At 42.4% G+C, this 22,464-nt stretch overlaps 1 long non-coding RNA gene across 1 annotated transcript; it reads right to left on the bottom strand.

Annotated features, from left to right (window-relative positions):
- Window positions 1–10,584: 10,584 nt before the first annotated feature.
- On the bottom strand, window positions 10,585–21,364 carry LOC135980768 (uncharacterized). The gene is made up of 3 exons (XR_010597668.1): window positions 21,306–21,364; window positions 17,873–17,977; window positions 10,585–13,393 (listed from the first exon to the last, which is right to left on the bottom strand). It is a non-coding gene; the product is annotated as an uncharacterized LOC135980768 (long non-coding RNA).
- Between the last annotated feature and the right edge of the window lie 1,100 nt (window positions 21,365–22,464).

Genomic DNA, 22,464 nt, shown 5'->3' on the forward strand with positions numbered 1-22,464 from the left:
TGTCTCTGATCCCAGTAAAAGACCCCTGTTACTTCAGGTGGAATTAGTTTCTGTTACTTTAGGGAGGGATCAGAAGTGCTATTTGTAACAGATGTCACCAAGGAACCCTGGTCTGATGAGGCTAAAAGGTTAGAGAAATGGCTTAGAACTTGGCATGCTTACAAATGCTATAAGATACAGCTAGAAAGAAAAAAATACTGGCAGCTTTTGGGTTGCTCTCCCTAGAAGAACAATTCGAGAAATGCTGAAATCTGACCAGCTAGCCTGGTGACCTTCGGGGCAGGTTGGCTCAGAAAGGGGAAAGCCAAGGCTAAGAGCATGGAGCAAGTGATCAGATGGACTCACTGATATCATTTGTGAAGCAAACGTGGAATTTCAGTCTCTTATTGTTGTTATTACAAAGCGCCCTAAGCTATAATTTTCTATTCAATTGACTTTATCTGTTGCTTGGGGAATCTGGTTTGGTTCTGTTGTGGATTTCTTCTCAATGTTATGGCCATGTCCGTACTGCTGTTTGAAGGGCCTCTTCCTTAAGATGTTTGATTCCCAATGGAACTGCCTTCTGAATCTGTTTGGAACTCTAGTGTTGTGAACAGGGTTTGAAGTGCAACATCTGTGCTCTAGAAATGCAGCTGTATTTCTCAAGATCACTGCACTCCCCATCAATCACTGAACAAAAATGCCAGCTATTATTCGATGCTAATAAGGTGGAGTTATTGCAATTGGCTTCTCAGTTGGAAAGTTGCTGTGCTTTTCCATTGGAAAGGGGCTTTTATTTGCTTCTCAAAATTACACAATTGCTGCCAAGAAAACAGGATACAAAGCAGATACCAAGGATGAGCAAATTGGTGGATTCAGATGATATATATATTTGGGGAATCTATCCATGCCTCCAAGGTGACCAATGTATCCAAACATCCCCTTCATCTTTCTGCTGTTCTGCTTTATCTGTCTCCTGGTCCTCTAAGGCTCGGAAATAGGTGGCACCAGCTGTCATCTTCTTGCTAAATATCTATATGCCCTTTGGGCTTGAAGGCCTGCTGTTGGGATATGTAGTAGCTTGCATGGAATACAGAGGGATAAAACAGAATATGTGCTCTCCCAACAACACACAGGAAAAAGGGGAGCCTGGCTGGTTGGTGGCAGCTTAAGTGTTGTTGGGCAGGAAAGCAGTACGTGGAAAGCTCTTAGTCCCATTCTGCTGCTGTCAGACACTGCTGACAGAAGCAGGCAGAGATGGGGACTGATTAAATGTGCTACAGGAACTCAATGCTATTCAATGGAATTCATCTTGCAGGACAGGAGGAATGTTAAGGCTCCAGAACTGTTCATGAAAAGCTAACAGAGAAGGTGATGGATGGGATGGATTGGTGGGATAAGACAGGATTGCAGGTATATTACTCAGCCATTTTTGGTAAATTCAGGAAATGTTTTATCCAGGTCACTCATCCTCACTAAGTACTATACCTGCTTGTGTGATGCTCCTTCCCCCAATAGGGAATGAGTAATTCTTATATGTGAAATAATAATAGAATCCTGAAGGATCCCACAGTAATTTTTAATCATTTACCAAGAACTAAAACCTATTCATTTCTAGGGTGGAATTCAACAGCTATTCTGCATCAGCAACAGTATGCAACAGTCTTCTTTTTAAGAACAGGAGTAAAGATTAACTGGGAATTTTAGGGAGGCATAAAGTACCATGATGTATTTTACTGACCACAAATAGTCAGGGCCAACCTTAGTTTGATGTTTCATTCAGAAGATGGCAGTAAATGGGTGGTGTCCCCACTCTGCTGTCAAACACAGCACATTAACAATGAGTTATTATCCAAACCTCGCCTTCGTTCCTGCGACTTTCCTTTATTCTGAAGTAACAACAAACATAACCTGAGCAGGCTGCACATCGCTTCTCCCTGTATGGCCTCCTGTCCTGCCTCTTACTCTCATCCTTTTACATGTCTGGCTGCCAGGGTGACTCAGCAAAATATCCTTGCACCTCCATGCCATGGCTTAAAACCGGACAGCTAAAAGCCACAGCTAGCTGCACAATATTCCCTGTTATAAAGCTGGGGTGTTAGTTCAATGTTGGTTCAAAGAGAACAATAATAGCGTTGAGGATTTGCTGAGATGTTTCTCATCCTCATACTGACCTGGCTGCATGGTTAGTTTATTAAATCAGATGTGATCAGTGTGCAAAGGAGATAAGGCTGCAGGAACAGTCACAAACTTTGTGCAGGCTCACACAAACAATACACTGCAGTGAATTTACCTCTTAAAGCAGAAGCTAAATTCTTGATAATCATGCCATTATGATGCTTGCCATCTTTTCCCTTCTGCTATAAGAACAGCAAGGTTAAATAAAATAACAACAGCAACCCCCTACCCCCAAAGGAACTAGGGTCAGCGTGGCTTTCCTACCTAATTTCTTTACTTAATTTCCTATCCGTTTATAGAAGAAAGAGAAAATGCACAAGGTTTTGCAGCATACAGAGTCACACACAAATATTCTCATTATATATGCAGTTCTTAATTGGTTTATAGCACAATATGAAACCAGACTGCAATGGTGTATGTACATGTTCTCTATCAAATTGATCGGTACCATATAAGAAATACCTGAGACTATCAAACTCATAAATCTAGACACTTAGGGTATATCTACACCACAATAAAACACCCACAACTGGCCAAGTCAGCTGACTTGGGCTCAGGATGCGAGGCTATCCAATTGCAGTGTAGATGTTCAGACTTGGGCTGGAGCCTGGGCTCTGGGATCCTGTCTACACTGCAGTTTTATAGCCCTACCGCCACAGGCGACTGAGCCTTCTCAAAAGTGAGGGGCGGCTCCACCCCCACTCTCCTCTTCCCCCTGAGCCCACTGCCCAAGGGGACCCAGCCTACCCACAGCTGCTCACGTGGCTCCGGCCGGGGGGCGGGTTTCGGAGCCGCAGCCCAGCCATGATAAGAGCTGGGCAGGCAGCTTTGAGGAACCATAGTGGACCCTCAACCTGTCAGGGGTGCGGAAGGCCCGAGGAGAGCAGCCCCTGGCCCATGTCCCCACCCCGTGGGCTCCCCGCCCAGGGCAGGTGGAGGGTCTGCGTGGCGCCCCACAGCTGCCCACATGACTTTTACCATGGTTGGGCTGTGGCTCCAAGCCTCCCCGTCCAGAGCTGGGTCATGGAGAGCCACATGGGCAGCTGTAGGGAGCCGGCGTGGAGTCGTGGACCCTCCACCTTGACCTGCCCTGGCCAGGTGGGAAGTCTGGGGGGTGGGTGCCCAGGCATGGGGCTGCTCTCAGTCCCCCTGCATTGTGGGTGGGTGGAGGGTCTGCACAGCTCCCTACCACAACTTCCTGGGCTCCCCAGCTGGGCTCCACACTGGCCTGGCCGGGGGGGGGCATGTGGACTCGGGGGGGGGAGGGAAGAGGAGGCGAAGGGGGCAGTGTCCGCTCTGGCACCATTTTCAAATAGTGGGAGGGCCCTGCCCTCCTCCTCCCCCCAGTTCCAAGCAGCCCAATCCCTGTGAGCCCGAGCCAGTTGACCTGGGCCAGCTGCAGGTGTTTTATTGCAGTGTTGACATACCCACAGAACAACATTCTGCTCTCACTTTAACTCCATGCAGCCCTGCGACTTCAATGGGACTGCCCCAGATGTAAATTGGGAAAGATTATGGACAGCAGATTTCATTGCAGATGCACAGGTGGAACTAAAGGCAGATTTTGTCTGATGGTATCTTTGGAATCCAGGCATTTACTAACGTGGTCACACACTTATCAGTCACTTCACATGGGGATCCCTTTAGGAAGAAGGAAAACTATGACCAGTTTTTTCCAAAACTGAGTGCCTAAAGTTAGACTCTGAAAACCTAGGTACCTGATTATAACTGGCATGATTTCAAAGAATCTGAGCCCTTCTAGCTCCCATTGAGTTTGGTGGGATTTGTGGGTATTCTGCACTTCTGAAAATCAGGCTTTTGTTTAGGTGCCTTAGGTTTAAAAATATTGCCTAAAACTTCCACTTCCCTCTTCCTTTTTAGAAGGGATTTCAATCACATCTCATCACATTGTCTACACTGTATTGCCTGGTGTATTAATCATCGATATGCAGTCCTAAAACCTTAAAATTTCACCTCTCCTTCAGATTGCCAACTTGTGTAAATCAACAGTTCTTTGACTGAGAATTTGGCCCATTCTTCCTGTAAAAAAGAAATATCTTCCTACAGGATGGCTACATTACTGTATAGTGTTGCCTTCTCAGCCATTCATTTCTTCCATTCTCTCCACAAGATCTTTTTATTGTCCCGGTGTCTTAACAGTAACTATACAATAGATGCATATAGTCTAAGGCCAGAAGGGACCAGTGTGTGATCATCTAGGCTGACCTCTGGCATAAACAAGCCACAGAATTTCACCCAGTAATTCCCGCATCGAGCCCAATAACTTGTGACTCCATAAGAATGGATCTGTTTTCCCTACTTACCCACCAAAGGGCAAATTCTGGAGTAACCTTAATTTTAAGCACCAATATTCTACTAGCCATGCTGAATACATATTTTCTTATATACCTGGCTTTAGGGCATTCCCATAACATGTGTAATGAATTTCCTCTCTGTCCACAATCAGCCCCATCAACTTGCATTGCCTAATTCCTTCATGTTCCTTTTCATAAAACGACTGTATGCCTTGTGAATCACTTCATATTTCCAAACTTAGAAAAAAGACCTTTCAGGGCTTATAGTTAGTCTTCTGCATTATTTTTATGTGTATTTCAGTATATGGTTCAACTGATTTTGTTTTGTCTTATGACCATAGTGCTAAATTTGGCATTAGATTTTAATAACTGTGCAGTGCTTTGAGACCATGCTGAAGGGTATTTTATCAATTTAAGTTACTATTCTCTTATTACATTACCCCCAGGTTCGTCTCATTGTAGCAAAGCCCCATTCAGTTTTTGTGGAGTCATCACTTTTCCCTCTCTGTTCATTCCCCTGCCTCTTTCCCTGACTTTTTTCCTTTTGGTTGGGAGAGACCAAATACACAGTTCCCTCTGAAGTACAGGCCTATCTGATAGGATTAACACAGACGTGGACAAACTATGGCCCGCGAGCCACATCTGGCACATCTGACGGGACCGTCCTGCCCAGCCCCTGAGCTCCCAGCCAGGGACCCTAGTCCCTGGCCCCTCCCCCACTGTCCTCCCTCCCCTGCAGCCACGCTGCCGCATGGGCCGCACTCTGGCCCGTCATTCCCGCTGGGCAGCGTGGGGAGCGCAGCTGGCTCTGGCTGGGTGTCGCGGCTGCGAGTTCCTGCTGCTGGTAAGGGGGTGGGAAGCGGGGGGGTCGGGTAAGGGTGCGGGAGGTCCTGGGGGGGCAGTCAGGGAGGAGGGGCGGTTGGATGGGGCGGAGGTTCTGGGGGGCGGTCAGGGGATGGGGAACAGGGAGGGTTGGGAGTGGGAGTCCCGAGAGGCATGTCAGGGGGCAGAGATGTGGATAGAGGTCGGGAGGGGGCAGAGGGGCTTGGCAGGATAGCTCAGTGGTTTGAGCATTGGCCTCCTAAACCCAGGGTTGTGAGTTTAATCCTTGAGGAGTCCCTTCTAGTTCTATGAGATAGGATAGATTGGGAGTTCTGAGAGGGGCAGGATGCAGGAGGGGGTAGATGGGGCAAGGCTATTTGGGGAGGCACAGCCTTCCCTACCCAGCCCTCCATACAGTTGTGCAACCCTGATGTGGCCCTTGGGCCAAAAAGTTTGTCCACCCATGGATTAACATGAACAGTAACTTCACTGAAGCCAAATGTATCATATATCACATCTGCATTTACCTAGTCTCTACGGGAAAGGGGTATGATATACATAAATTTCCACAGTGTGGAATTAGGGGTTAGGTTCAGAAAAGTAACCAAAACATATATAAACTTTCCAAACTTAGGAGTGGTCCCCCCACATCCCAGTACAATCTGTCACCCCCAACAGGACCCAGCTTGTCATGTACGCTGTTAAAATCATGTGGTGGAGGACTGGGTGCAGACATATTTGGGGGGAGGAGTGGAAAGTCTGGTGGTATTGGAAATCTTTGTAGTATCATTAGGAGAGAGAGAGTAGGGGTGTCCAGGTCCTACTACTAATCTTTAAAGCCCTTAATGGTATGGAACTAGGCTATACCAAAGGTCACCTCTCTGCCTGCAAACCACCCATACAGTTGCTCTCATTGAGACAGCCTTTCAATATGAAGGTGAATCATTCAGAAGCAAGAGCATTTTCTGTGCTGATTCTTAGCCTATGGAGTGAACACCTTGTCAGATAAGACCAGAATGAGTTCTGTATGTCTGGAGTCCAACCCACATCTTTTCCTAACATCCTACCTTCATAAAAAATCCTAAAGAATGAACATAAAGAAGCATGAGGAGAGAGAGGGGAAAATAGAAAATGAAGAAAGAAGAAAGCGAATATGGAGTAAAAACAATCTGAGTAAAATAAGGAACCAAAGCCAAGGAGACGCAAAAAATTCCATACAAAGTGGAAATTGGTTAAAGTACGAAGGATGAATATAAACTAACAACACAAGCACACAGGGACAAAACTAGAAAGACCAAGGCACAAAATGAGATTAAACTAGCTAGAGACATAAAGAACAAGAAACAAAAAAACATTCTACAAATACATTAGAAGCTAGAGGATGACTGGTAGGCCCATTACTCAGTGAGGGGGGAAAGACAATGACAGAAAATATGGAAATGGCAAAATTGCTAAATGATTTTTTTGTTTCAGTTTTCACCAAAAAAGTTTGTAGCAATTGGACATCTCACAGAGCGCACACCAGTGAAAGTGAGGTAGAGTCTGAGGCTAAATTAGGGAAAGAACAAGTTAAAAATTACTTAGGCTTGATGTACACTACACAGTTATGTTAACGTAAGCTTCCTTGTATTGACCTAGCTGTGGAAGTGTCTTTAATTAAATTTGGCTCCTACCAATGTAAGTGCCTCTCTACTCCGATGTAATAATACTACCTCCCCGAAAGGCATAGTGATGGCTGAGGTAATTAGGTCTACAATGTCTACCATAGGTGCCAACTCCATGGGTGGTCCAGGGCTGGAGCACCCATGGGAAAAGAATGATGGGTGCTGAGTATCCACCGGCAGCCCCCCTATCATCTGCCCTCCATCCCACCAGCGCCTCCCGCCTGCCATGGGCCCCGTGGATCAACACTTCCCCTGCTTCTCACATCTCCTGCCTGCCACAAATAGCCGTTTTGCAGCATGCAGGGAGGCTGGGAGCAAGGGGGGAGGAGTGAGGTTATGGTGCACTCAGGGGAGGGGGCGGAACTGGGTGGGAAGAAGGGGGCGGGGATGGAGCAGGGTCAGGAAGAGGCAGGGCGTCGGTGGGGCCTTGAGGGAAGGAGTGGATTGGGGGCAGAACCTGGGGCAAAGCCGGGGGTCGAGCACCCCCTGGCACTTTGAAAAGTCAGCGCCTATGCTGTCTACACTGCATTGCTTACATTTACTGTTACTGGCTTTCAGGAGCTATCCTACAATGCTCCACACTGACAATACAATCAATACAAGAGCTTCTGGCCGACACAGTGAGCCATGTGTGCGCACACACAAGCAATTAATAACTGCAGTGGCTGTATGCCAATGTAAGTCAACATAATTTTGTAATGTAGACATGGCCTAAGACAAGTTAGATGCCTTCAAGTCAGCAGGGCCTGATGAAATACATCCTAGAATACTCAAGCAGCTGACTGGAGAGATATCTGAACCTTTAGTGATTATCTTTGAAAATGCATGGAAGATGGAAGAGATTCCAGAGGACTGGAGGAAGGCAAATATAGTGCCAGTCTATAAAAAGGGGAATAATGACAACCCAGAGAATTACAAACCAATCAGCTTAACTTCAGTACCATCAAGATAATGGAGCAAATAATCAAGCAATCAATTGCAAACACCTAGAAGATAATATGGTGATAAGTAACAGTCAACATGGATTTGTCAAGAATAGATCATGTCATACCAACCTAATAGCTTTCTTTGAGAGAGTAACAAGCCTTGTGGATGGGGGGAAGCAGTAGATGTGGTATATCTTGACTTTGGTAAGGCTTGTGATACTGTCTCACATGACATTCTCATAAGCAAACTAGTGAAATACAGACTATATGGAGCTACTATAAGGTGGGTGCCTAGCTGGTTGGAAAACTGTTCCCAGAGAGTAGTTATCAGTTGTTCACAGTCAAGAAGGAAGGGCATATCAAGTGGGGTCCTGTAGGAATCAATTCTGGATCTGGTTTTCTGTTCAGTATCTTCATAGATGATCTAGATAATGGCATAGAGCAGTGTTTCCCAAACTTGGGATGCCGCTTGTTTAGGGAAAGCCCCTGGTGGGCCGGGCTGGGCCGATTTGTTTACCTGCTGCGTCCGCAGGTTCCCATTGGGCGCAGTTCGCTGCTCCAGGCCAATGTGGGCTGCGGGAAGCGGTGCGGGCCAAGGGATGTGCTGGCCGCCACTTCCCACAGCCGCAGTTGGCCTGGAGTGGCGAACTGCAACCAGTGGGAGCCGCGATCGGCTGAACCTGTGGACACAGCAGGTAAACAAACCGGCCCAGACTGCCAGGGGCTTTCCCTACACAAGCGGCATCCCAAGTTTGGGAAACACCAGCATAGAGAATACATTTATAAAGTTTGCAGATGATACCAAGCTGGGAGGTGTTACAAGTGCTTTAGAGGATAGGATTAAATTTCAAAATGCTAGAGACAAACTGGAGACATGGTCTGAAATAAATAGGGTGAAATTCAATAAGGACAAATGCAAAATGGGAAATGACTGCCTAGAAAGGAGTATTGTGGAAAGGGATCTGGGGATTATAGTGGATCACAAGCTAAGTATAAGTTAAGAGTGTAACACTTGCAAAAAAACCGAACATTATTCTGGGATGTATTAGCAGGAGTGTTGAAGCAAGACACGAGAAGTAATTCTTCTGCTTTACTCTATGCTGATAAGGTCTCAGCTGGAGTATTGTGTCCAGTTCTGGGCACTTGGTTTCAGGAAAAATGTGGACAAATTGGAGAAAATCCAGAGGAAAGCAACAAAAATGATTAAATGTCTAGAAAACTTGACCTATGAGGAAAAATTGAAAAAAAAATGGGTTTATTTAGTCTGGAAAAGAGAAGACTGAGAGGGCACATGATAAGTTTTCAAGTCCATAAGAGATAGCTAAATATATTTGGGAGGGATAGCTCAGTGGTTTGTGCATTGGTCTGCTAAACCCAGGGTTGTGAGTTCAGTCCTTGAGGGAGCCACTTAAGGGTCTGGGGCAAACTCAGTACTTGGTCCTGCTAGTGAAGGCAAGGAGCTAGACTCAATGACCTTTCAAGGTCCTTTCCAGTTCTAGGAGATAGGATGAAAATTGTCCCTTTTAATCTCCGAGGAAAGGACAAGAAGCAATGGGCTTAAATTGCAGCAAGGGCGGGTTCGGTTGGACATTAGAAAAATCTTCCTGTCAGGGTGGTTAAGCACTGGAATAAATTGCCTAGGGAGATTGTGGAATCTCTGTCATTGGATATTTTAAAGAACAGATTAGACAATCACCTGTCAGGGATAGTCTAGTTATTATGTCGTCCTTCCTTGAGAGGAGGGGACGAGACTAGATGACCTGCGGAGGTAGCTTCCAGTCCTGCACGTCTATGATTTTATGATTGACATCCTATATATACCCTAGCATGTAATATATATTTGGTCACATTCATTCCCTATGTAATTCCAGTGAAGTCAATAAAGTTACACCAGGAATAAATTTGGCCCATAGATCTTGAATGTCCTCTCATTTACATCAGTATAAATATGAAATAACTCAAAACATCAATAGTATTGACTCTATTAATGTACTGTAGAATTCTCTGAATATGTAAACAAAATAATAGATGAAGGAGAACAGGTAAACAGAATTTATTTAGATTTTCAAAAGCATTTGACTAAATTCCTCACAAGAGGCTGTTTAGGAAACCATGTTGTCTTGCAGTGAGGAGTAAAGTATATCATGGATCAGAAACTGGCTAAGTGACAGGAAACAAAGAGTAGAAATAAATGTTCAATGTTCAACATTGTGAAAGACTAAGATTGGTGTACTCCAAGGTTTTGGTCTAGAACCAGTGTTCTATATAATTACAATTATTAGTAATCCGGAAAGGGGCTGAAGAGTGAAATGATAAAATTTGCAGATGGCATAATTATTACATTAGTCAAGACTGAAGCATCTGGTTCTCTGTTAGAGACAGGTTGTGGACTAGAAAGACCACTGGTCTGATCTGATACAACTATTCCTATATTACTTTGTTCTGTCTGTCTTAGGTTATACTGCTGTCCATCATCACAGTATCTGAGCATGTTCCAATCAGTTGCAATAACAAAGTCCCTAGCAGACTTCACAAAGTCTCTGGTTATTCTCCCTGTTGGGCATCAAAACTCTGGTATGGATAGTGGGGTTATTTTTTGGAAAGAGGGGTTTCATACCGGGTTGGAAATAAAATGGGGTGTTTTTATTGTGATTACCACTTGTAGTGGAAAAGCTTTCTTAAAGATGAAGGTTTTGCAATTTTTCCAGTCTTTGGATTCTCCTGATCTTGCCCGGCAGATTGTTGCAGAGTCACATAACCCAACAAAGAAAGCTTTGTCCCCAGCTCTCACATGCTTCATCCTCGGCACATTGTTCAAAGACAAATAGAAAAGGAGAGTTGCTGGGACATCTCTCAGTCTGGAGGAAGCTGGAAAGACCTTTCTTCTCATATTCTAGCATTTGTGGATCTAGTCCCAGCCAGAAAGTAGAAGTAATAAAGTTGTGGACAAATTTCAAAACCTCAAAAAGGTGCATTTTAATTTTGGTTTTAAAACTGGGCAAACACATGAGTGTGGAAAGACATATATTATATCCAAAACAATTTTCCTCTTCTCACATCAAAAGTAACTGCTGTATCCCAGAGACCAGCCAAACTGTGGACATATTTTCATTGCTTGCTGGTCTAACACAAAGTTGGACAATAATTAGCAGGAATATTGCTTACTTATTTTCTGCATTTTAAAGACAACTTCATCTTTGGCATGGTATATGCACAGAATAACTTTAATCCCAGGATGGCACATAGTACTGAAACCTGGGTTTGTCAGTTTCTTTTTTGTTGCCTTCAACAAACCACTACTTAAATCACACTGCCCTTAAGAAATGCTGATCTGCAGAATATTACCAGATGGGTCTGTTGCCTTCTGAAGAAAGGGGGAAATGAAAGAGTCTCATGTTTAACAGCATATGAAAGAAGAAATACAATGTGTAAACTTTCCACTGACGGACATAATAGTGTTCTCACTTTTAAAGAAAAACAGTACTTCCTAGCAGGAGGCCTGCAAGAAATTTAACAATTACCCAAGATTTAGTTATACAGCATGACATTTTCAAACATGTGCAGAGACTGTTATTTTTTGTAATTAAATTAATTTAAATAATAAATAAAGTAATTAAAATACATGTGGACTGTATACTCCCTAGGGTTGGAACTATGTGAGGAGAAGTGATGCATATTCAATGCGAAGTTTAATGAATAAGAAAATGCAGAATCCTGGAAATCTGGTAATGTGCAATGTATTTTTGCCACAAAACCCCCTGTTGCTTTTGAGAGTAAAGGAGGGGCCAATTTGTGAATCAGGCTTTAAATCATTCACATGTCTAGTTTCCTAGAAAGGAAATGTTGCTGGTGTTTAGGGTTTTTTCAGTAAAACATGTGGTTACCCAAATGTTTCCCTACAATAGCCCTAGTGAAAAGAGATAGGAAATTGAATCTGTAACTTTGTAATAGCAATATTTACTTTACCCTCATCCATATATTACAGACTATAGGAAATCATTACTTGTCTCTTTGTTATAAGGCTAACCGTCATTACAATCTTGGGTTGAGATTTTCAATAGTGACTAGTGATTTTGGGGGGCCTTACTTTGAGACACCTTAAAGGGGCTTGCTTTTCTGAAGGTAGGTGCTCAGTATTTTCCCAAAGTTGGGATCCTGTAAGATATTTTTCAAGATGGTGGTCAAAAATCGCAGCCTGCAAAATTAACAGTCATTATTGAAAATTTTGGTCTCTATCAATTTAACTGAACCTCAAGTATGGAGCCTGGACTTGTGCCTCCACAATACACTTTCTGTTAGTGCCCGATTTTGTTCCCCAAAGGTGTTTTTCCACTGGGGTGAATGGGAAACAACAGTTACATCAGCTGAACTATCACTTAATATTGGCAGGGCAGAACAGGTGGCACTGTTGCAATTCGGGCCACATCATGTAAATTACCACGTAGCCTAAACAGCAAGGCTGTGCACTGGATTTCTTCACTGGGGCTGGAAGGAGAGAATCCTCCTTCCTAGGCTACAGAGACATTTTGCCTAGCTTCCAAGCTGCCAGTGCCTCCATTCCACAAGGGCCAATAGCTGGTGGATCCACATAAGAACAGAATCACTGGCCCATCCTCTCCTTCCCCAACACTCCTGCCCTGTTACTAATGCCCTCCAGGTAACAGTGGACGAGGGAACCTCCATGCTTTTTAAACCAGTCTCGTATTTTTGGGAGGACCTCCCTCATTAGTTTTTAACAGTTGACCATACAGATGTCTAATAGAGGAGCATTTAATACTGCCCTTCTTATGGATGTTTGCAATGACTGTTTAGTTAGCTGTTTTCTTGTAGACAAGGAGCCTTTAGCTCAGATAAGACAGATGGGTGCTTTTGGTAATGAAGGTTTTGGAAGTTATCCCCACTGATGACTGTGGTGTATGTATATGTATATGGCCACTATGTATTATAATTAGCTATTATCAGCATTTATACTCCAGAATAATTCTAAAGAAAATTATTACAGTGCAGCAAAGTGGCAGCATCCATAATGCTTGACATTAAAATGTCTATTGACAGGAATACCTCATTAGACATACATTCTTTTCCACCGCTGACATGCCAACTATTAAGACTTACAAATTATGCATTTTCTTACTAAATAACAATAATACATGATAAAGGCCATTATTAGTTTGTATAGAATTTTGTAATTTTTCATCATGAAATGAATTACATACATGAAAATCACTATTTCTTAACATCGTCATTAACATTATTTTATATGATCTTTCATCCAAAGATCCAAAAGTTTTCACAAACTTTTTTCATGAACTGATTACAAACTATATATATATATATACGCACAGGCACATGCACCAGACAGAGGGATATTGTCACCCTTGCCTGAAATATAGCCAGCCACTTTTGAGCTTTTTTGCTGACATTTTCATTTCATCCCAGTAACTGCCAGAAGGTGGCAGCAGATCTCTGCCTCATTTTCTTTCTAAGGGGTGTCTTTTTTTCACAATAGCTAAGAAAGAAAAGAAAGAAAGAATTTGATCAGTCATCTGACAAGTACATAACTTTAATGTATCGAGGACATTATAGCTGAGTTTTAACCCCACAAGCAAATGTTAAAAGGCTGAATCTCACATCTCTTCCTTATAGCAATATCATTCTTTCAATAGCATTTGGGCCTCAGCAAAAATCAGGAGAATCTGCAGAGGACTAAAAATAATTCTTCATCAAGATTAGCAGGCAGGATTGATGATTATCAAGCTATAGAGCCAGATTGTGCTTGGCCCTGGGTGAGTCCCCAAACTTGGCTGAAGGCTTGTAGAGGGACTGGTCGCAAACTGTAGTCTTTGCTCTCCCTGAGCACAAGAACTTTCTAGACTAAGTGGCAGTAGAGCTGAGCCAGCATGGGGGACAGCACATTCTGCACCCTTTCGTGTGGCGGAAGAGCACCACTCAGTTGTGTTCTCACTAGAGCCTATGTAGGAATTTCAGCCAGAATTTCTGCATGGATCTCCTGTTTTATTGAGAGAGAAAATGTTCTCCAGTTCCCCTTTATTCTTTAAAACCTCTCATGGGATCTTTTAACTTTCACCATGACAGCCACTAGAAAACCTCAGTTTAATACCTCATCCTCAGGGCAAGGCTTCCCATTGTGCAGCACCCCCTATTGCTGCACTCCAGTGCCAAAATTGCACAAAAACCTCCGGCCAAATGCAGCCCTGTTGCAAGCAGGAGCAACTCCACTGATCTCAGTGGAATCACAACCCACTTATATCAGGTTTGAGTTTGGCATTTGGAGATAAATCCACACCCTTTGGAACTAGAGGTGATAGTGCCACCAGAGCTAAGAGAGACATCCTAACATAAGGAGGAAGAGGATTGCACAATTTAAACCTGTCATAAATTTAGATAAATTCCATGTGTCTGTCCATGCAAAGCAACCCACAAAATAACCTCGATCATCAACAGCAACAAAGAAAGAAAAGTCATCATTTTCTAGTTCAATTTTCTGTCCCCTCCCTTCGTCTGCCACATTGCCCCTTTTCATTAAATCTTTTCCCCAGCCTTTTGATCTGTAGATGCTTCATACAAGTTACAACTACTTCAGCCAGTGAACCAACAGCACAGAAGGTACACTGTTAGAAAAGGAAAAGAATTTGAAGGGGAGGTAAAACCCTTAATAACTGCACTAAAGCGGTCATAATTAATTATTTGGTTGTAAAGGCAAGAAGCCAAGGACCCACATTTACTAAATAGTTTATTGTTAAAAGGGAAACTTTCATCTGTGACTAGATTTTTTTTTAATGTGTAAGGTGCAGATTATTTATGAAAGGAAGCTTTCTTTCTCTAGGTTTGGCTTAGGTGTCAAAATACATTTTAAATGGATTTACTTCTGAGCGATTTGTGTGAGGCAACCACTTTTGTTTGTCTGGGAAGTGCCTGCTCCTGATTGTTTGAGTTAGTTTGTTTGTTTTGAAATAAACCAATTCACCAAATGTTGATTCATAGATTTTTAAGGCCAAAAGGGCGCATTGTGAGCATCTAGTCTGACCTGCTACATAACACAGGCCATGCTATTTCCCCAGCTCAGCGAAGTATGGTTAAATTGGAACAACTCATAGAAAGATATCCAATCTTGATTTAAGAACTCCATGTGATATTGAAGTTACAACATCCTTTGATAAATGGTTTGAATGATTAATTTCCCTCACTGTTAAAAAGTTGAATTTTACTTCCAGTTTTTAACTGATTTGGGACAATTGAATTGTGTTAGGGAGTTAAGACTAATAGCAACAGATACTAACCACTGTTTGTATCTTGGTCAAAAGAACAATGGGCGACAAGGTAGTAAAGGAGAAATCTTTCTCATTTGTCAATTAGGATTTGGCACATTACAATGCAAAATGCACTGCACAGCTTTCCAATGGTGGTACATAGCCATATTATCACCTACTACACATCCAATACCAGGAAATTTTGGAGGCCCTTGTTTGTTGCTCTTCAGAACTTTGTCACAGTTGCCTTATAAATTTGTTTCACTCAAGACAGTAAGAGAAATTGATCTCAATGTGAAGGACGATCATATTGAGTAGCTTTGCTTATAGGTCTTCCCACACACTACATGCCTTTGGATCAGAAGCTGCTCTCAGTTACACTAGAAGAGTGGTTCTCAACCAGGGGTATGCATATGCCCAGGGGTATGCAGATGTCTTCCAGGGGGTTCATCAACCCATTTAGATCTGTGCCTAGTTTTACAACGGGCTGCATGAAAAGCACTAGCGAAGTCAGTACAAAGTAAAATTTCATATAGACAAAATGAGAAAGTAAGCAATTTTTCAATACTAGTGCAGCTGTGACACTTTTGTATTTTTATGTCTGATTTTGTAAACAAGTATTTTTTAAATGAGGTGAAACTGGGGTATGCAAGACAACTCAGATTTGTGAAAGGAGTACAGCAGTCTGGGAAGGTTGAGAACCACTGCACAAGAACACAACTGGAGTGGTAACTCTTCCTTCAAATGGAGTTATTCCATATGGTAACTGGTGTAACTGAGAACAGAAACTGGCCCTTTAATATTGAGGTCTTTTAATTTCATTATAGTACAGTTAAAACGTTTATTTTAATTGATTGTGGTTATATTTGAGAAATAGATTCTATCTGGTATCAATTATCCTAAATGATGTTAGAGGAAAAAAACTAATGCAGAGAGAATTTTCCAGCTGAACCTTATAAAATGCAAACAATCCCAAAGAAGCACCAAAACAGACAGGAAAGTTATACACAGACAAATTGTCATCAGAGGTTTCAAAGCAAAATGTCAGTTGCTAGAGATACAGTAGTTGAAGATTGATCAACCTTTCAGAATAATTAACAGGAGAAGATTGTTCTTAATCAAAAGGTTGTGACTAGAGCAAACAACATCATTATGAGGTCAAAAATGCTAGCAGGCCAGGAAAGGAGAATAGAATCAAAACTGTGTTCCTGGAGATAGAAGAGAGGAAGAGCTGGGAATAGAAGAGATTTGGGGTTGTTACAGAGCTCTTTAGAGCATGCAAGAAATCACAAACAGCTGCTGGGACTGGATTTTGTGGGATGTTCAGAATCTCACTCTCAGCTCCCACTGAAATCAATGGCAATTGAGAATGCTCTGCACCTTTCCAGATCAGAGTGACAATGATGATAGTCATTCCTTTTCTTTTCCCCATTGTCATTTTCCAAAATGTCTGTATAAGTTTATGAGAATGTTGACTATTTCCTTTTATTATAATTATGGCCAAAAAGCATTTCCTTTACAGAGCCTATTTTCAAGCATTAATAACTTTCTGAAATGGTCACCACTTGGGCTGATATCTTTCAGGTTTATTCCCAGCACACAGATGATTATGTTGTTGGGTTGGTCGATTGACTTTGGTGAAATTCCATGTCGACGGTTTTTTGTGATATCTGAGTAAAAGCACGAATCATAGTCTTATTCTACATCTGAGCCTAGCAAATTCCCACAACTAGAAAGATACATGGTTCTTACCCTCATGAGATTATAATTAAGACAAGACAAATAAAAAGGCAAAACACAAGCCAACAGTTTAGAATGGGGGGGGGGGGAAGGGATTATACTAGTTAAGACATTCTGCAGATCTGATTTCCATTCCATATATACATACATTGACAATTCCAAAAAAATAGATGTAAGGGGCCTGCTTCAGCTCTCACACTGGTTTTATACTGGGTGTAGCTCCATTTACTCCAATCACATTCTTCATGATTTACACTACTGAGAGATGAGAATCAGACCCAAGACACATAAGCTATAGGCTTAATCCTCAGTGAGGACTAGTGAAAAAATATATTTGGGAAAAAAAGTTTACAAATAATGATTGTAGAAGCATTTGCAGTAGCCTATTGCACTGCACTCTACTAACATTTGAAGAGCACAATGAGGTGCAAGCTCCAGGTATGAGCCACTGTGCACACAGTCAGTCTGGAACTTTGCAGGTTGAATATAGTATTGCTAACCCCAAGCATTCAAAAATATGAATCAGGCTCCAAAATATCATGAAATTGTGTTATTTAAAAAAACCCTCATGATTTTTAAACCATTTTGCTGTTTATTTGCCTGCTGTTTTTTGAGCCTCTAGGCTTTATCTTTCCAGGCTCTTTTCCTGAGCCAGTAGGGCTAGAAACTTACATTGTTAAAAAACAAAAGCTGAAATTCTCCTGTTATCACCTGACTCCAGGAACTGGGGCTCTCAGAAAAACTCCAGATATCACAAGGCTCTCAATAACATCACAAGATTTGGCAACACTGGATACAGCTCTGTTTTGTTTCAGTGATTACATAGAGTGTGAGATCAGACTCCTTTCTTCTTCTTCTTTTTCAAGAAAAAATTGCAAGGATGTTAAATGTTTAAATCTATGCTAGTGCCATATTATGGTTCAAATTTTACACATATAAAATCAGGACATTCAACATTATCGCTCCTGCCATATTACCTGCACTGATTTCTTTCATGACTGCAGTTTTTGTGCTGAGGCAGAATGTGGTAATGCTCCTTTGAAGTGCTCATGTTCCAAATCCAGAGTTTGAAGATGATGGACCTGGAAAATAGGAAAGTGCTGGAATGTTCTGATTACCTCAGAATTTGTCTCTTGCCCTATGTGATATTACAGCCATTGAAATAATCTGATATGCCTGAGATAACACCTTGTGGTTTAATTCTGAAGTGACCAGAAGTGAGGTACTCTTAGTGAGGGATCCTGAAGGAATCATTTTTCTCCTAAGCTTCTCCTAGGAGAGAGGGTAGAGGTTTGGGAAAGTACATTATTGTTTTTGAATAGGGGCCTGAAATGTTCTTGTTATGTTAAATTACTTCTACATGTGTCTAGAGCACTGACACATTTGTGAAATACTGAAAATTGACTGCAATCCTTTCCTTCAGCAGTAATTTACTCCACATGAAGTCCCACTGAAGTCGATGGGACTACAGTGTACTCCCATTTATCCAAAACCCTATTATCCAAACTTTTACATTATCCAAATCCCTTCCTTGTCCCCCAGTGTGAGATCCATGCCCTCTGCAGTGTGATCTCTTTTTCTGGTGAGGACTGTGAGGAGGAGGACAAGCCCCTGGCTGAGTGGGAGGCCACCCTGCTGCTGAATGGCTCCTGTGGTGGTGCAAGGAGCCCTCTGCAGCCCTGTCATCACAGGAGCGAGTGAGCGAGCAGGCCCGTGACAGTGGAGCTGCCGCAGGGCTGGTGACACTCAATCCCTGCAGGCACAAGGTGCAGGGAAGGCTGCAGTCTTGGTGGGGCAGAGCAGAGTCTTGACCAAAGGGTTTCTGCTCTGTCCTGCCTGGACCGCAGCCTCCTCTGCCCCCCCTGCACACAACCCTTGAACCTGCAGGGATTGGGTGTCACCAGCCCTGCAGCAGCATAGGGAGCCCTCTGCAGTCCTGCTGTCATGGGAGTGAGTGAGCAGACCACAGCAGAGACCCCGGGCTAGGACTGGGAGGAAGAGGACAAGCCTCTGGGCATAGGAAGAGCCATGCCGTTGCTGAATGGCTCAATTATTTAAACTTCTAATTATCTAAATATATTCCATATCCCCCCCCATGCTATTCAGATAATTGGGCTTATACTGTATTTACGGAGTACAGCGTGACAGATATGGCAATATCCAGCAATATCTTTGGGAGATCTTACTGAATTAAGTTTATGTGTCACTGTGGGCCAGGGATTGTACATAATTACATGGGGGAGGGGAACCAACAGCCCTCTGGGAGCTAAGAACAGTGTGTGTGTGTGTGGAGGGGCGGGGGGTGATTAGGCAAATTCACTCAGGTGGTAAGACCTCCAGAAAGGCCCCACCACCTGGAGAGACTTGTTCAAATTGGATTCTCTGGAGACCAACAGACAAAAGGAAGGACTTTTGAATAAATAACCTTATTTTAAATTGACGCAGGGCCTTTGTTCTGATCCAGCAAATGAACAAGACCTTCAGACCAAGGGAAGGGACTGACATTGACCAGAGCCCTTGTTGGAGATGGGGGGTGGAGGGGCAATCTCTGGTAAGCTTGCTAGCAAGCATATAGGCTTTTCTGTTTGTTTTAATATGTTTTCTCTGTAATGTTTTTATCTTAACAATAAATGTACTTGCTTAGAAAGAGTTGTGTGGTAACTTATCACTATGGCTATTACAATGTTTGTAGCCTTAAAAGTACTTGCTTAGAAAGAGTTGTGTGGTAACTTATCACTATGGCTATTACAATGTTTGTAGCCTTAAAAGTATAGCAGGCCTGCTTAGGCAGTCTGACTTGTTGGGGAATTCTCCGTGGAGGCAGGGAACTGTGCAGCCTTGAAATACCTCCATCAGAAGGGAGACAGACACAGATCTCTGCCCAAGAGAGGTGATGGTTGGGGAGCTGGAAGTCTGTGAATGGGTGCCATTTCTGGATAATGGAGGGGGAATGCAGATGTAGTTTTTCTGAACTGTAACATACAGTCGTACCAAACGTGAATAATGGTATCATAATCTGGCCCAATATAATTATGATTTTTCCTGGCATACAAGGCATGTGAGTTACAGTGGATAACCTTTACAAGTTTTCTTCTACCTTTCGAGCTTTGGGATAAGCTATTACTGGCATAATCAGATGTTTCCTGTTCTTAGAATTGGGAATACCACTAGTACCAGTCTTATTTTATCCCAGAGTTAAAAGGTAAAAGAAAATATTTTAAGAGTGCCCACTGCAGCAGCAAAGCAAATGCAACTTAATGGCCAATTTGCGACAGCCTAACTCACTCTGTGTACCACTTTGCAGTATAGTAATAATCAGTATATCTCATCATTAGCCCCTTTTACAGAGAAATTAAGTGACTTGGCCAAAGTCATCCAACAGCAGAACTGGGAACAGAACCACAGTCTCTTGAGTCTCTATTCAATGCATTAGCTACTAGGCTACACTACTTTACTGAAATGAATGGAACCAGTCAAGGAGTAAATTACTTCTCTGTATGTGTAAGGCCATCCCAGTTGATCTGTAATGCCCTAATAATGTGTCCATTAATACAAAATACTACGCATGCACTAGAGGGACAAGTTCTAGCGGCTGTACTCCTTGACTCACAAGGCAGTTTTCATGAACTGGATTCTGTCCAACCTTTTGTAGGGTGAAGCTAGCACCATCCTCTCCTTTACACACCTATGTATGTCACTTGTTTTTTTTCATCCTATTCTCAGAGACATCATGCCTTTACTCACATTCCTTTTTCAGGTCCTACCTTGGATGTTTTGATTCAGGATATTGGAAATGGACTGCAATGGCAATGGCTCATTCATACTGGCAAATTTAGAACCTATTGGAAAGTCATGAATTCTGTATTTAAAACAGAATATAAGGGCCCGATCCTCAGCCATGGGTAACTCTCTTGAAGTCAATAGAACTACACTGATTTACACCAATGGAGGTTCTAGCCCACAATTCTTGAGATTCAAATTCCATTCTGTTCTGGCAAAACACATGTTTTAGAATGCTACATTTTTGGTTTTTTAATTTTTTTTTATCCTCAAATTAGTCCTATCAGCAGGACAAGAATTACTTTTACACAGGATTCTTTGTTTTCATAGCACTTGTTCCCACTTAGTAAGAAATACATTTTCTTTTTCAAATTAAATTTCCGTTGGAAAACAATGGGTTTAAATTAAGGGGGAAATGTTTCATGAAACTTACTTTTTTTCCAAAATGCAGAATTTTTTTAAAAAATAAAAAAATCAAGAGCATTTGCATCGGGCTCTTTTGGAGGGGGAGGGAATTTTGCGTAAATTGTGCTCCCTAGAACTGTATGTCAAGGCATTCTCTACTCATCCCACACATGCTAAAGGGAACAACTACCTTTGTATTCCACTGTTCCCCTGTGACCTACTTACCATGAAGGAGGTTTCACAGGTCTGGGTCTCCATGATCAGGAAGGGAAGGAAGCGGACCTAGATGCATCAAAGGAATTTGCATCATCATTCCACCAGTCCCACAGAGAATGCTCAAAAAGGAAGCTGTGTTAAAATTCTTTTCAGGCTTCTCTACTCAGGGGAACCCCTCTGAAAATAGGTCCTGGGACAACTACAGGCTGAAAAGTCACCATCAACACTGTTCCAATGGAGATCAGGAGCCAATGCAGAAGTAGAAGGACTCCACATCGATGGCTCTATGCCTTCAGCAGATTTTTCCATGATTCACCCTAATCTCAGCAGATCCTTGGTTGTCAACCCCCCAGTTCATTTAAAGAGAGGTAAGTCTACCCTCCTTACCCCGTAGAAAGAATGTGGAGGAAACTCCGCAAGAGGAACCTTGCAACATTTTTCTTCCTACCATGAATTTTTCACAGAGGAAGTTATGAACGAGCCCTTTTTAAACAAGGTCAAAGTTATGAGGCTTTGCTCTGCGTTACTGCTTCAGGGATCTGGAAACTTCTTTCTAACCAAAGCCACTAATAGCACCCTTGCTACGCACAGTCCTACCTCTAAGAATCCAACAGAGCATTCAAACAATAATAAGGCTTGATCCTATTCCTAATTACCTCAATGACAACATTTTTAACACTTTAGTGATAGCATGAAGCTTTGCACTTAATGTCTTTCATCTGAGGATTTCAAAGTGCTCTACAAACATGCATTTGTTCTTACTAAAGGTGCTGAAATATCTATGGCTAAATGAAAAACTGCTTTAAATTCAAGGTTTATTGCATTTTGTTTTGACCTCAGAGATGGGCCCAGTAGCATGGAGAATCTCACTGTCATGAGTATTTTGACCTGCCCCCTTTCCCAGAGAAAATGGCCTCATTTTTAAGCAAAATAGAATCTGTTTGCTAGATAATATGTATGAAATAGGCCAGTTTTTTTTTTAAGTCAAGATAGCTTTTGAATTGAAAACATGAGGATTCACGACTTTACATGTCTTTAAGCAAAAAGAGTTCTTTGACTGGAACCTGAAGGGAGTTGCAACATGTATGAAATAAAATCATTAATAGTTCCCCCATAAAATTCCACAAAACAAAAATGACAAATTTCTTACAACTTCAATCCTGTGCTG

Source organism: Chrysemys picta, chromosome 1 (genome assembly GCF_011386835.1).
Source record: "Chrysemys picta bellii isolate R12L10 chromosome 1, ASM1138683v2, whole genome shotgun sequence".
Taxonomy (NCBI): Eukaryota; Metazoa; Chordata; order Testudines; family Emydidae; genus Chrysemys; species Chrysemys picta.